Source organism: Carcharhinus amblyrhynchos, unplaced genomic scaffold, assembly GCF_965287045.1.
Source record: "Carcharhinus amblyrhynchos unplaced genomic scaffold, sCarAmb.v2.hapA scaffold_39, whole genome shotgun sequence".
Classification (NCBI taxonomy): domain Eukaryota; kingdom Metazoa; phylum Chordata; class Chondrichthyes; order Carcharhiniformes; family Carcharhinidae; genus Carcharhinus; species Carcharhinus amblyrhynchos.
Window position 1 is genome coordinate 5,736,856 of NW_027649780.1, and position 12,626 is coordinate 5,749,481.

The following is a 12,626-nucleotide window of genomic DNA, read 5'->3' on the forward strand; positions in this document are numbered from 1 at the left end:
ACAAACACAACATTTAGATCTCGGTGTCCCTGCTTCTCTCATTGTCCATGCCTTTATCCATTGATGTCAGCTTTAAGCTGCTGCACCAAACCCACTGGGAACTGAAGTGAGGGTCACACAGAAACATGGAGGAACAATCCCCCTGTCAGAGAGAGGGAGAGTGAAATTGTTAACATACCGGCTTCCTACTCGCCCAACAAAGAGAGGGGAGGGGCAATAGCCAACCCATATACCACTACTTCCTCAATGAAAAGAGGAGGAATGTCATTATTTACCCATTGTACCTCCACCTCCTCAGCGGTTAGAACCATTAGGGACATTGCTTCACCGGGTAGAGAGAGTTCATTCTCCTCCCTCACCCCAAGTAGCGTGTTTGGATGGGAACGGCTTTCTACAATAAGGACTCAGTTGTCAAAAGTACAAATTAGCTTCCGGTTTGCTTGCCGCAGATTTGGAAATATCATTATCTTAATCAGTGTAATATATATACTTATGCAACACAATTTTAAAACGTTTCAACACTCTTGATCCTGTTAATCATGTGCTGGCATTGATTTCCCGTAATACAAATTTATACAAATGATTGAATCCTCCCCGGTTTTTCTGTTCTGTACCTGAGGTTTCTGAGATGCAGCAATAAATGATTCCATTCGTTTCCCTGATATAAGAACATAAAAACATAATAAATAGGAGCAGGAGTAGGCCACCTAGCCCTTCGAGCCTGCCCCGCCATTCAATAAGATCATGGCTGATCTGAAGTGGATCAGTTCCACTTTCCCGATTTCTCCCCATAACCCTTCATTCCCTTATCTATCAGAAATTTGTCTACCCCTGTCTTAAACATATTCAACGAGGTAGCCTCCATCACTTCAATGGGCAGAGAATTCCAGAGATTCACCACCCTTTGAGTGAAGAAGTTCCTCCTCAACTCTGTTCTAAACTCCACCCCCCCCCCCCCCCTTATTTTGAGGCTGTGCCCTCTAGTTATGGTTTCCTTTCTGAGTGGAAAGAATCTCTCTACCCTATCTAGCCCCTTCATTATCTTGTAAGTCTCCCCTCAGCCTTCTAAACTCCAACGAGTCTATTTCATCTCTCCTCATAAGCCAAACCCCTCATCTCCGGTATCAGCCTGGTGAACCTTCTCTGTACTCCCTCCAAGGCCAATATATCCTTTCTCAAATAAGGGGACCAAAACTGCACACAGTACTCCAGTTGCGGCCTCACCAGTGCAAGACCTCCCTTTTATATTCTATCCCCGTCGCGATAAAGGCCACCATTCCTTCTTGATCTTCTCACCGGTCACATAAAATAAATTTGTACAGCAAACTCTGAAAATATGTTCCATTATTCGTATCGTGTGGATTATATTCAATTAATTATTGCCAGTGAAATTTAGAGCAACAGTTAAAAAATACACAAACTGACAATACTGCACAAAACTATCACAATTATAAATACACATATAAGCGTTCACATAGACACACACACACACATCGACACAAATGCACAAATACACGCACAAGTACACATACTCATATATATGTACACAAGTACAGAAAGATACATGTCAATACACACACGCAAACTCATGCACATACTCCACACACCTACATATACAGAAATATGGACGCGCATTCAAATACAGACACAGAATCACATAAGTACAAAACACACACAAAAAAGCACAGATAGATGCATACATACAAGTACATATTCACGGACCATAAGTGCACACAATGTATGCAGAAACGAACACAAACAAGCAAGCTCACACAAATACACTCATGGACAACACATATACGAACAAAAATACACGCATACACAAATGCACACAGGCAAATACACCCATACACAGGCGCGCACACACATTATCTCTCTCTCTCTCTATCTCATACACACACCCACAAACACACACACATACACGGACACTCGTGCATACACCCACACACACACGCACACATAGACACGCAGGCACAAAAGCAAAAACATGCACACAAATTATCAAATATGTACAAACACACACATATACGCATACAAACACACAAGTATACACACAACTTTGCATATGTAACTAGGAACATAGACCTAAAGACAAACACATACATGCATACACACAATAAAGACAGATACACACGCATGCAGATCCACACACATAGACAAACACAGAAATACATTTTATCACACGTTCACGCTGGTGGGAATATAGATATAGACACACACAATGTTATACGCAATAACACTGATGCAGGGAAATACACATAGAAACATTAACAGACTGCATAGAGATGAACAGACAGCCAAACATTTTCACGCAAACAAATGGACGCAACATTCACATGTTCATAAAGAACAGAATACCATAGTACACATTATTACACATGGAAACACAAGCATACATTATCACACCGTTATAAATAACTATCAATAAAGATATACATACACTAACATGTTAACAGATAAGCACACAAACACACGGAGGAACAGACACACACGCAAAGGGAAGGAAATATTGTTCGAGTGACAGAAATTAGCACATTGAAATAGGCAGGAACACGTCCACACGTTAAGAGTGGCATTAATAAATGTACATAGACTTCACACAATAATATTCATATATCCATAAAGTCAGAAGAATAAAATATATATACAGACGCAGACACACAACTACACAAATCAACAAACACGGGTAAATGGACACGTACATTAACCCGGATACACTCATATTAACTCAGAACCAAAGATTAATGCAGACCACGAGATGCTCATGCACACACACACAAACGCAAATTCGTAAATAAAAGCGACAAGTAAATGATGAAAGTAAAACTTAAACATGAATTTTAATGGACATATCCACCGACAATTATCCCAATGTACATTGCACCGGCAAACACTTTGAGAAAATGAAAGAAGCCAATGATCCACTAACCATTTCCACCATAAAAGATCACAAACTACATCCCAGCTGTTAAACAACAACATTCACAGTTTACAGATCAGTCACCATCTGTGAAAACAATCATTGATCAGTGAATGTTCCTCGATATCAGTCATAACGTTCTTCAATTAGGGATAGTGGCAAATAGTTCGGAAATGAACTGATACTCAAAAAACATCTTCAGTGCTTTCTGACATAGACTGTCCAAGGAATGTCAATAAAGATCAAGTGTGAAAATAATTACAGAAATCAGTTACTGAGTGTCCTGAAATTAACAGTAGATATACATTGAAAATTATACAAGAGAATGAAGTAACAGCTTATGAAGGAGAACGAGGAAAAGAAAAATAACAATAAGATTCCCTGGATCAATAAAGTAATCTAATTTCATTTCTTGGTCCCGTAGACCCCACCGATCGTATCTGGATTGACGAGAATGAGGATGATAACAGCAACATCTGGACAACCGCTTCCACATTCATCGTCCTGTTCTTCCTGAGCATTTTCTACAGCACTGCCGTCACTCTGGTGAAGGTGAAATGATTGAATCCACTCATATTTCAAACTGGCAGAATGCATTTGAAAAATCTCTCAATGTTTCACTGATTAAAAACTGCAGCATTAATGTCCCGCATCATAAACATCTGCTTCATTATTGTATCTTTCGGTTACAGATCAAATGATGAGTTAAATTTTGGACGCTGCAGACTTCCCACAACTGATTATCAAGATCTCTGTACGACACAAGTACAATATCTGCCCTTGGTGACTCTATCAGTAAAGTTCTCTCAGTTTATCATCCTGAATCTAAAACTGAAGCAATCACAGACGTTATTTCAGTTTTCAGTGTGAAAAGTACGATTTTTTTTGTTATAATGTAATTGTGGTTAATAGTTTCCCCGTAGATTAAATGTCACGTGTGAATAAGAAACTTTCCTCATTCCTTATTCACGTTTGTTAATTCCTCTTTCTATTAAGGTCCTGTTTTCTCTTTCTGTGTATGTAACAGGTGTAAAAATATTGACGGATTCCCTGCATATGTGTTCTGTTCTCAATGTGAAGCTCGATCGCTATGTTCACTTTTCTAACTTTAAAAAATAATTTCGCTGTAAAATATTCTCTGTTTTTGAAATAAATATTGAATAAAAAATTAACCATGGCTTGGCTTAATTTCGTTCTCCTAAACCTATCAACTCCGCTCCATTTCCCTATGACAACGGATTTCCCCTTTTCCCAAACAGGCATGTTCCCCCAGTCATGTGTGGAATATGGTTGAACTCAAGGCGTTTTAGTGGAAGAGCCACTGCGCCACCCATTAACAATTCGTGTAAAGACACCTTCATCTCTGCCTTCCTATGATAAAATCCAGAGACAGAATGAGTGAAGAATGAGGAGAACCTCGGTGATTTCACTCATAAACTGGTCTGTCACTGACGAGTTTCAGGTAATTCTAAACAGCAAAGGCTCTGCTTCATCAGAGACCGATGCAGGACAGTGTGCAGCAGAAGATAGTTTCCTTTACACTGCCCCTTAAAATACTATCAGTGTCGCTGCAGCATGGGTTAACAGAGTGAATCCCTCTATATATCCTCCAATTAAATACTTCCAAAGCAGTCATACCACAAACTAGGCCGAGAACACATACAGAACAGAAGTGCAAACCATGAGGCGAAACCAAGAGATTGTGGTGTATGTATATGAGTACATCATTGATTACAAATTTCCAAATTATTACTAATTCCAAAGTATTACTAAGTGTTGTGGGATAATTTGAGACGACCAATACTGTCTTTAACTATAGACAATATAAAACTCACGAGGCAGGTATCTCCGTAGAAGGACGTAATATTTGTTGAAAATGAAAACAAAACAAAAGCAGCTGCTCGGAGATCACCAAAAGGCTGAAGTAGCTTTGGAATAGAGCGACAGAACTTTTCCAATGAATCAAACATGTGTAATCAAAAACAAATTGATTATAGATTTCCTGATATTATTCCTGCCTCATATTATTTCAAAATCAATTACATTCAGCAAATAAACATCAATAATAATTCGTGACAAATTTCTCAGCGAATCACATTTTACATCCCTGCATAATGATATCTCATTTGTCCATTTAATTTGGATGCTGACTCCCTTCTTGGCTGAACTCACTTCCCTGTTGCTGTCTAACTAAGGACACTCATCTATAGGTCAAAGTGAGCATTCCCACCGGCTCATTCCCAGGACTAGATAGACACGTGATTCTGCATCCCGGCACAATCCATTCTATGTCTAAGCATTGAATGGCCCCATTCATAAAGTTTCAAAATGTGTTCCCTCGCCAGAAACTTTCAGATATTAATTCTGCTGACGACTAAGGTTCCCAAGCCATAGGCTCTCAACTCTTCGATGTTACCATCATACCTTACAGTGACTTGTTTTTGGTTGAATTGAACAACAATTCATTCAATACATAAAATGCATTTAAAATAAGAGCATATATTTTTTATAGTCATAATTATTTATTTCATTTTCTTATTCATCCTCATGTGTGTAAAGTAATTATTTCATTACCTTATTGTTTCAAGAATCATTTAACTCTTTGTTTGTAGTATCTTATGTATTCTGTCAAAAACCGTGTAAGTTGGTTAATAATTTTCCCCTCAGTCGTATTTCACATAAGCACATCATCGATTACAAATGTTCAAATTATGACTAGATTGAAACCAATGGGATTGACCAGAGAGAAAAAAGAGCAGAAGTTTCAAAAACTGGGGCCCATTTGACACAAGTAACTATTTATTCTCCCAGGCTGGGGCCTTACTGATACAGAGACTTCAGCTTCACATTTGGTTAAAATTCACAAAGATAGATTTTTTTCTCTTACTTTTTCATGAGATAGAGAAAGACACCACTCACTGGAAAACACAATGAAACTCTGGTTGTAACCATCAAGCATCTCCCACTGCCTTCTGTTTCTAGTCTGCATTTCTCCCTGATCACATCCATTCCCCCGATACGAATGCCCAGAATTCACTGAGCATTACCCCAGGGACCCTTTCTCCCTGTTCTGTTCTCTCTGATATCATCCATCTGAAATCACGGAAAACCCATGGGATCTGCCTTGTTCCCATCTGCCATTTCATGTGCGCTATTGTTTTGTGGATAACTTTTATTCTTTACTCCTCATATACCACATGTTAATTCTGATTGCTGTATTGCGAGATTGGTATTGCAAATGACTTCATGTTTCTGACTTTACATAGCAACGTTCATTTTCTTTTTGTAAGAACGGGAAATATTGCGACGGTACGCTCTCAGTAAGCCAGTACGGTTTCAAACTTAACTTCTGTAAACAAAGCATTACTAGTCATTAACTGGATGATAAAATAATGTTCAACCTAAAGCAACTGGTGAAAATGGAGAAGGGAAGTAACAGAACTTTCTTCAGTTCATTTCGGAACTTAGTTTGGGCTACTGCATAGATAAAGGTGTTGTTGCAAGAACTGAGTAACTGGAGCATGTTTGTAGTTTCTTGAAGGATGAAGTGTGGGTCATTGAAATCCAGGCCGGTGAAGTAGGCCTCACCCGTAATCCGCACGTAGAGGAAATGTCCGACGTAGGTGGCCCACAAGAGGAGGAAACTGAGTGAGATGGTGAATAGCAAGACAATGGATCTCTTGCGGTTTGCCATCTCTGGATCTCCATGATTCTCGGTGCTCCGGAGTCTCCTGCGGGCTTTGCTGGCCACTAAAATGTGCTTCACTGTTACAGCGTTGAGAATCAGAATGAGGAGGAATGGTAGAAAGGGCGTTAATATATGGTCCAGCCAGTCATAGGCCTGCCAGGCGGGCAAAGAATAATAGCTGGACATAATATCACAGAACCAGGGCACCCCGTCCAGGATGTACAAGGGCTGGTAGGTGAAGTAGAAAGGGGTGTTCTTGACGTAGCTTAGAGTACAGATAAGTCCTATAACCAGCAACGCTGTTTTCTCAGTGCAGTATCTGGCCTTTAGTCTCTGACAACAGATGGCCACATACCGGTCTAAGGTGAAAGCCACTGTTAACCAGACTGAACCATCCCGTGTTGCGTACACCAGCACAGTGCTGACAGCACATCCGGGGGTGGTAGATAGGACACTGTACCTGAAGTAAATGCCGCCTATCCGGTTGAGAATAACAGCGGTAACCATGACAAGGAAATCGGTCACTGCTATCGCCACTAGGTAGTAGGTGATGCACCGCGAGAGTCCGCACCGTCCACGGGCTAGGATGATGATCGCCATCAAGTTGGCTGGAAGAGGGAAAAAAAGAGAGAGATGTTACCGAGCGGACTGCAAAAAACAGCTACTCACTGAACCAATCAGTGACTGAAACTTTTTTGATCCATTCATTTGTCACCTCCGGATTTCAATTATTGCAAAGCCATTGCTATTTATTATACGGCCACTGCTGGATTAAATATCTGTCATTTCATAGAAGATAACAATCACTCATTGTCAAAAATTCCGTTCTCTGACCACTGATTTTGATTGCGGTGGTGACTCTTTAAAATATTGATATTCTGTTTTGATGGTGGGCTGAACATGCAGATACCCACAATCCCATGTTGACCATAAGCGGCATGGTGGTACAATGGTTAGCACTGTGACCTCATAGCGTCAGTGACCTGGGATCGGTTCCAGGCTTGAGTCGCTGTCTACCTAGAGCCTGCGCGTTCTCCCCGTGTGTGCGCAGGTTTCCTCCATGTGCTCTGGTTTCCTCCCACATTCCGAAATACGTGCTGGTTCAGTGCATTGACCTTGCCAAATTCATCCGCTATGTATCTGAACAGGCGCCAGGCTGAGGCGGTTAGGTGATTCTCACAGCAACTTCATTGCAGTGTTAAATGCAAGTTTACATGTAACTAACAAATAAACTTCAACTTAAAACAAAGTAAGAACCGACGCTGCATATGTTTACTTTCTAGTGTAGCCCATGACGTTGCGTGTCATCAAACTGTGCCTCAGGATAACAGCGACTGAAATCCTTTCTGACACCTAGACCCATGACCATCGGAATAGACTCCCTGCATTCTCGGTGAACTGCAACTGACCCAAAACATTTGTTTCCAATGCTCTTACTCATGCCCCCACCCCGTTCACCCAGTAGCACTGTGCTTGCTGAGCTGTTATGAACACTGAGTAGTTACACCTCAATTTCAGTAATCCTTCCATAATGATCCATTACCTCGTTAGCCTCGTCAGCCTCTCCACTCCTTATCCTTGTAATATGCAGCAGCCCTACAACTATCTGAGATGGTAATGCATATCTATATTTGCCCTCTTGTCAATTCCAGATAATAACAATCCATCATTGTAGTTATCACTTTCGCTGCCCGGGCCCTATTCCCTGGAATTCTCATCGTCAAAGTATCAGGTTTTTTTTCTCCGTTACCTTATCTGAGATTTATTGAGATAACGTACTTCTTTGATCAAACATTTAGCACTCTTGCTTGATACACATTTCTCTGGTTCAGTAGAAATGTTGAAACACACAGCGTGTGTGCAATGTTACAATTATAATTTATATTCCTGCATTCTCGTAAGCAGTTTTTCTACAGGTATGAAATGCAATATGCTGAAACGCGAATGTCATACTGCATAATGCAAATGGAAGTAATGCGCTCTTATACACTAAAATACAATGAGACGTTTATCACCACAAGACAAATGAGTAATTTAGCTGGGATTCATCTCTTACCTGGGACACCTATAGCAGCGAGTATCGGATAATAAATAGCATAAAATGGTCCATTCGCTGGCCCATGCATCACCTTTCAGAAACTAATTGAATTCTGCAAGTTGCGCATACGATCAGCGCAAGAGCAAAAGACTCTCTCCTTTATACCAGATAACAGTCTCCAGAGGGATAGTTAAATTACAACATCTACATTATTAACAGGTCAGAGAACAAACGGATTAAAAGATGATTTCATGCCTTTCATTTGTTACATTAGTAAGGGAGTTGAATACATTGCTAACGTGGGTGAATTGTTGTCTGCAAATTTGCGGCACCTACTCGGCCCACAAGTCTCCACCAAGTCTCGGTCCTGGCATCTGCACCACTCAAAGTGCCTATTTTGTATACTGAGCTGAGGTCAGTATACAAACCATCTCTTCCTATCCTACCATAATGTGGTTATAATTGATGAGTTGATTTGGTTTTTTGTTAACTTTCTGGTGTTTAGTACTCTATTGTTATACAAAGATTTGAACAGATTTACAATCGAACAAGTTGAAATAACCATTCGCTAACATGGAGGAGGTGTATAAAGTGGAACCCATCACAAGCAAATGCTGCGCTCAGTGGAAACACCACAGCACTTCTGTTGTTCTGATAAACCATACATGTTGAAAGTGCTTTCAAAAGATCAAGAATGAATTAAGAATTTCAAGTGAAGGAACTATTGACACGTGCCCTGTTGTGTATATTTTGATATATCGTTGGGGCAAATAATTGCCGAGGCGTGGTTTAGAACTTATAGCACCAAGTGCAGTGAACGTGGAGACACTGTCGGAATAAAATAGAAAGATACATTTTTTGGTACAATAATAATTGAGACTAAACCTCATGAAATGCGAGCAGTACCAAGGTATTATGGAATATAATGGAATATATATAAAAAATATTGTCCTTGTACATTGATATCGGAGACAGCGCAGAGTGTAGTGCAAATGCAATCGAGAGAATTAATCATCATCTAGCTTGTCAAGAGCAAATGATCGTTCTGTAAATGAGCTAGGGCCTTGAGTAATATTAGCAGGGAAACATGTCAGATAATTCACCTCATGCCCACATGCCCTTCGTAAACCTACTGCTTTGCTTTGCTGACGCCCAAATGATTTGAATGACAAAACTTCATGTTCCCTTTCAGAACATTGCAGGCTACTGGATTCAACGTTGATTTCAAAAACTATGGATATTAACCCTCCTCCTCATCCCTATCAATTTTAACACCCACCCCCCCCCCCCCGCCAACATTTGTAGATTGCTGTTAGTTGTTTCTTTCCGCTCTCCTGCCCTCCTCCAACACAAGAGAAAACACCCACCCATTTGAGCACCTGTCACTGTTTGGTCAGTTCCATCATTCCATTAGCTCGCCTTTTGCCACCACTAACATCCTTCATGCCTCCATGGAATCATTAATACTCCTCTTTCTCTTATGTTCAGGAAAGAATTGTCCATATTTCTTTGGCGCTGACCTACCTATATTCTTTTATTCTGCTCCATCTCTTACTATGTAGTTTTTTAAAAATCTTTCCTCAGTTCTGTAAACAGATCATTTATATCTTAAAGGTTAATTCTGTCTATCTCTGCAGAAACTTTCAGACCTGCTGAGTTTATCCGGCATTTTCGGTTTTTATTTCACAACGTAGTGACTATACCATTAAATCAAAGCCAACAATGGACTGCCCTCAATGTCTATTGTGTTCCAAATGTCTCCTGGCTTCTGCAATATCTTCTTTCTCTATGTTGTGTGTCTCTGATAATTAATGATGACATTAGAGCGGAATGACCTAAGATCAGGAAAGCATGATGTGGAGGCAGTTTGAGTTGGGGTAAGAAGTGATAAAAGTAATAAGTCATTTGTGGGCCCTAACTGCGGCTATATGGTAGGACAGAATATAAAGCAAGAGATAATGTGTTCTTGTCAGAATGGTACGGCAATAATCATGGATGATTTTAATCTACATATGGAAAGCAAAAATCAGATGGGTAAACGTAGCATAAATGAGGACATAATATATATCTTTTTCCCCTGGGTTTTTTCATAGAAGTATACGTTTTGCAACCAACAAGTGAGTAAGTTATACTAGACTTGATATTGTGCAATGGGATAGGATTCATTGAAACTTTTGATGAAGGCACTGTTGATTTGCAGATATCATAATAATAAGATTGAATTTTGCTTTTAGTTTGAGGGAGAAAAGACTATTATTTTAAACTTAAATAAGGGTAACTATGGGGGCATGAAAGTGGAACTCGCGAGAGAGAACAATAAAATGTCTTTAAAGGATAAATCAGAAGAGGTTCAATGAAAGACATTTGAATAGACACTTCAGAATACAAAATAGATATATTCCAATTAGAAAGTAAAAATTCAGACAGGGACCGAATCTCAGAGATCATCAAAAAAAGTTAAAGACAACATTAAATTGAAGAAAACAAAATCAAACTTGTGCAAAGGTGAATAGCACATCAGAAGATTGGAAAAGATATAAAGCATTTAAAAGGACGGCAAAATTATAGAAAAGAGAAAAAAACACTGGAGTATCAGTGACAGCTAACCATTAACTTTAGCATGAAAAGTAAGAATTTCTCTAGAGATTTAACTGAGAATAGAATTAACAACGTGAGCGATGGCCCAATAGAAGTGCATCTGGGAAATCGGTAATGGAAAGTTGGGCTGTGGCAGATTACTAAAAGAGGTATTTACACTGGGCTTCATTTCAGTGGGCACAAGTAATATCCGAGAAATAGCTGTAAATCAGGAAGTGGAAGGGAGGAAGAACTCAGGAAAGTCAGCATAAGCAGCAAATGTTATTGAGCAAATTGTTGGTTCTGTGGGCTGACAAATTCCGGGGGTCTGAATGGCTCTCACTGGCTGGTTCTTAAAGAAGTGGCTGATCAGATTGTTGATTGTTTCCAATTTCTCAAAACTCTCGAGTTTCGAAGAAAATCCTATTGGAGTAAAGATCGCAAATGTGACTTTTTTTTTGAATAGCAGGTAAGCCGTAGGACAGTTAGCATTATATCAGTCGGAGGAAAAATGGTTGAAGAGATTATTAAAGATGTTATAGCAGGGCACAGTTCAAGGTAATTAGGCAGAGTCAGCATGGTATTGCGAAACGAAAATCACATGTAACCAATGTATTGGAGTTCCTTGAAGGAGTTACATGTGCTGTGGGTGAAGGGATATAATGTACTTAGATTTCCAGAAGGCATTTAATAAGGTTTTGCAGAAACATGTCAAATGACATCCAAGGGTACAGGAACCTGCATAACAATTTTTTATTCGAAGGTACCTGTATTGCAATGTATATGGTAAGGATTTATGTCGGTAGTATGTAATAGATATGTACGAATTTATTGTTATCCGATCACAAAAGGCATGCATGTAACACAATATTAAAAGACACAAAATTGATACTGCCTGCGTTAGCCACATTCCTGAATACAATGAGCTGGGAAAATCATAACTGGTGTCTCTGTTCTCCTATCTGTTCTTGGATACACGAAAACAGGTTTTACAGTTTTTTTTACAAATCTCTAAGTATTACAAAGTTCGTTAACCCGTTCCCTGCTTCAACTGGTAAATAGGGAGGAGGATAGCTTTGGTTCTCTGGAGGATATAGACGGGCTGGCCAGCTGAGCTGATCTATCGCAAACGGAATTCGATCCTGTCAGTTTGAGGTGATGCACTCAGGCAGAACAACCAAGACCAAGGGAAAACATGATAGACACAGAACCCTTGGAATTTCCGAGGAAACGTGGAGTGCATGTACAGCGGTCCATTAATGTAGCAGAACAAGAGCATAAAGCGGTTAATAAGTTTTTTTCAAACTGGAAGCGTTAGTACAGTGGGGTCCGATGGGGATCGGTTTTGGGGTCCTTGCATCTGTTATTTATATGAATGATTTAGACTTGAAAGTGGGAACTTG

The 12,626-nt window shown here is 39.8% G+C and overlaps 1 protein-coding gene across 1 annotated transcript in view; it reads left to right on the top strand.

Moving 5' to 3' along the window:
• Positions 1–12,626, top strand: part of LOC145363699 (uncharacterized) — a 375,177-nt gene that overhangs the window by 138,887 nt on the left and 223,664 nt on the right. The gene's annotated exons all lie outside the window — the stretch shown is intronic.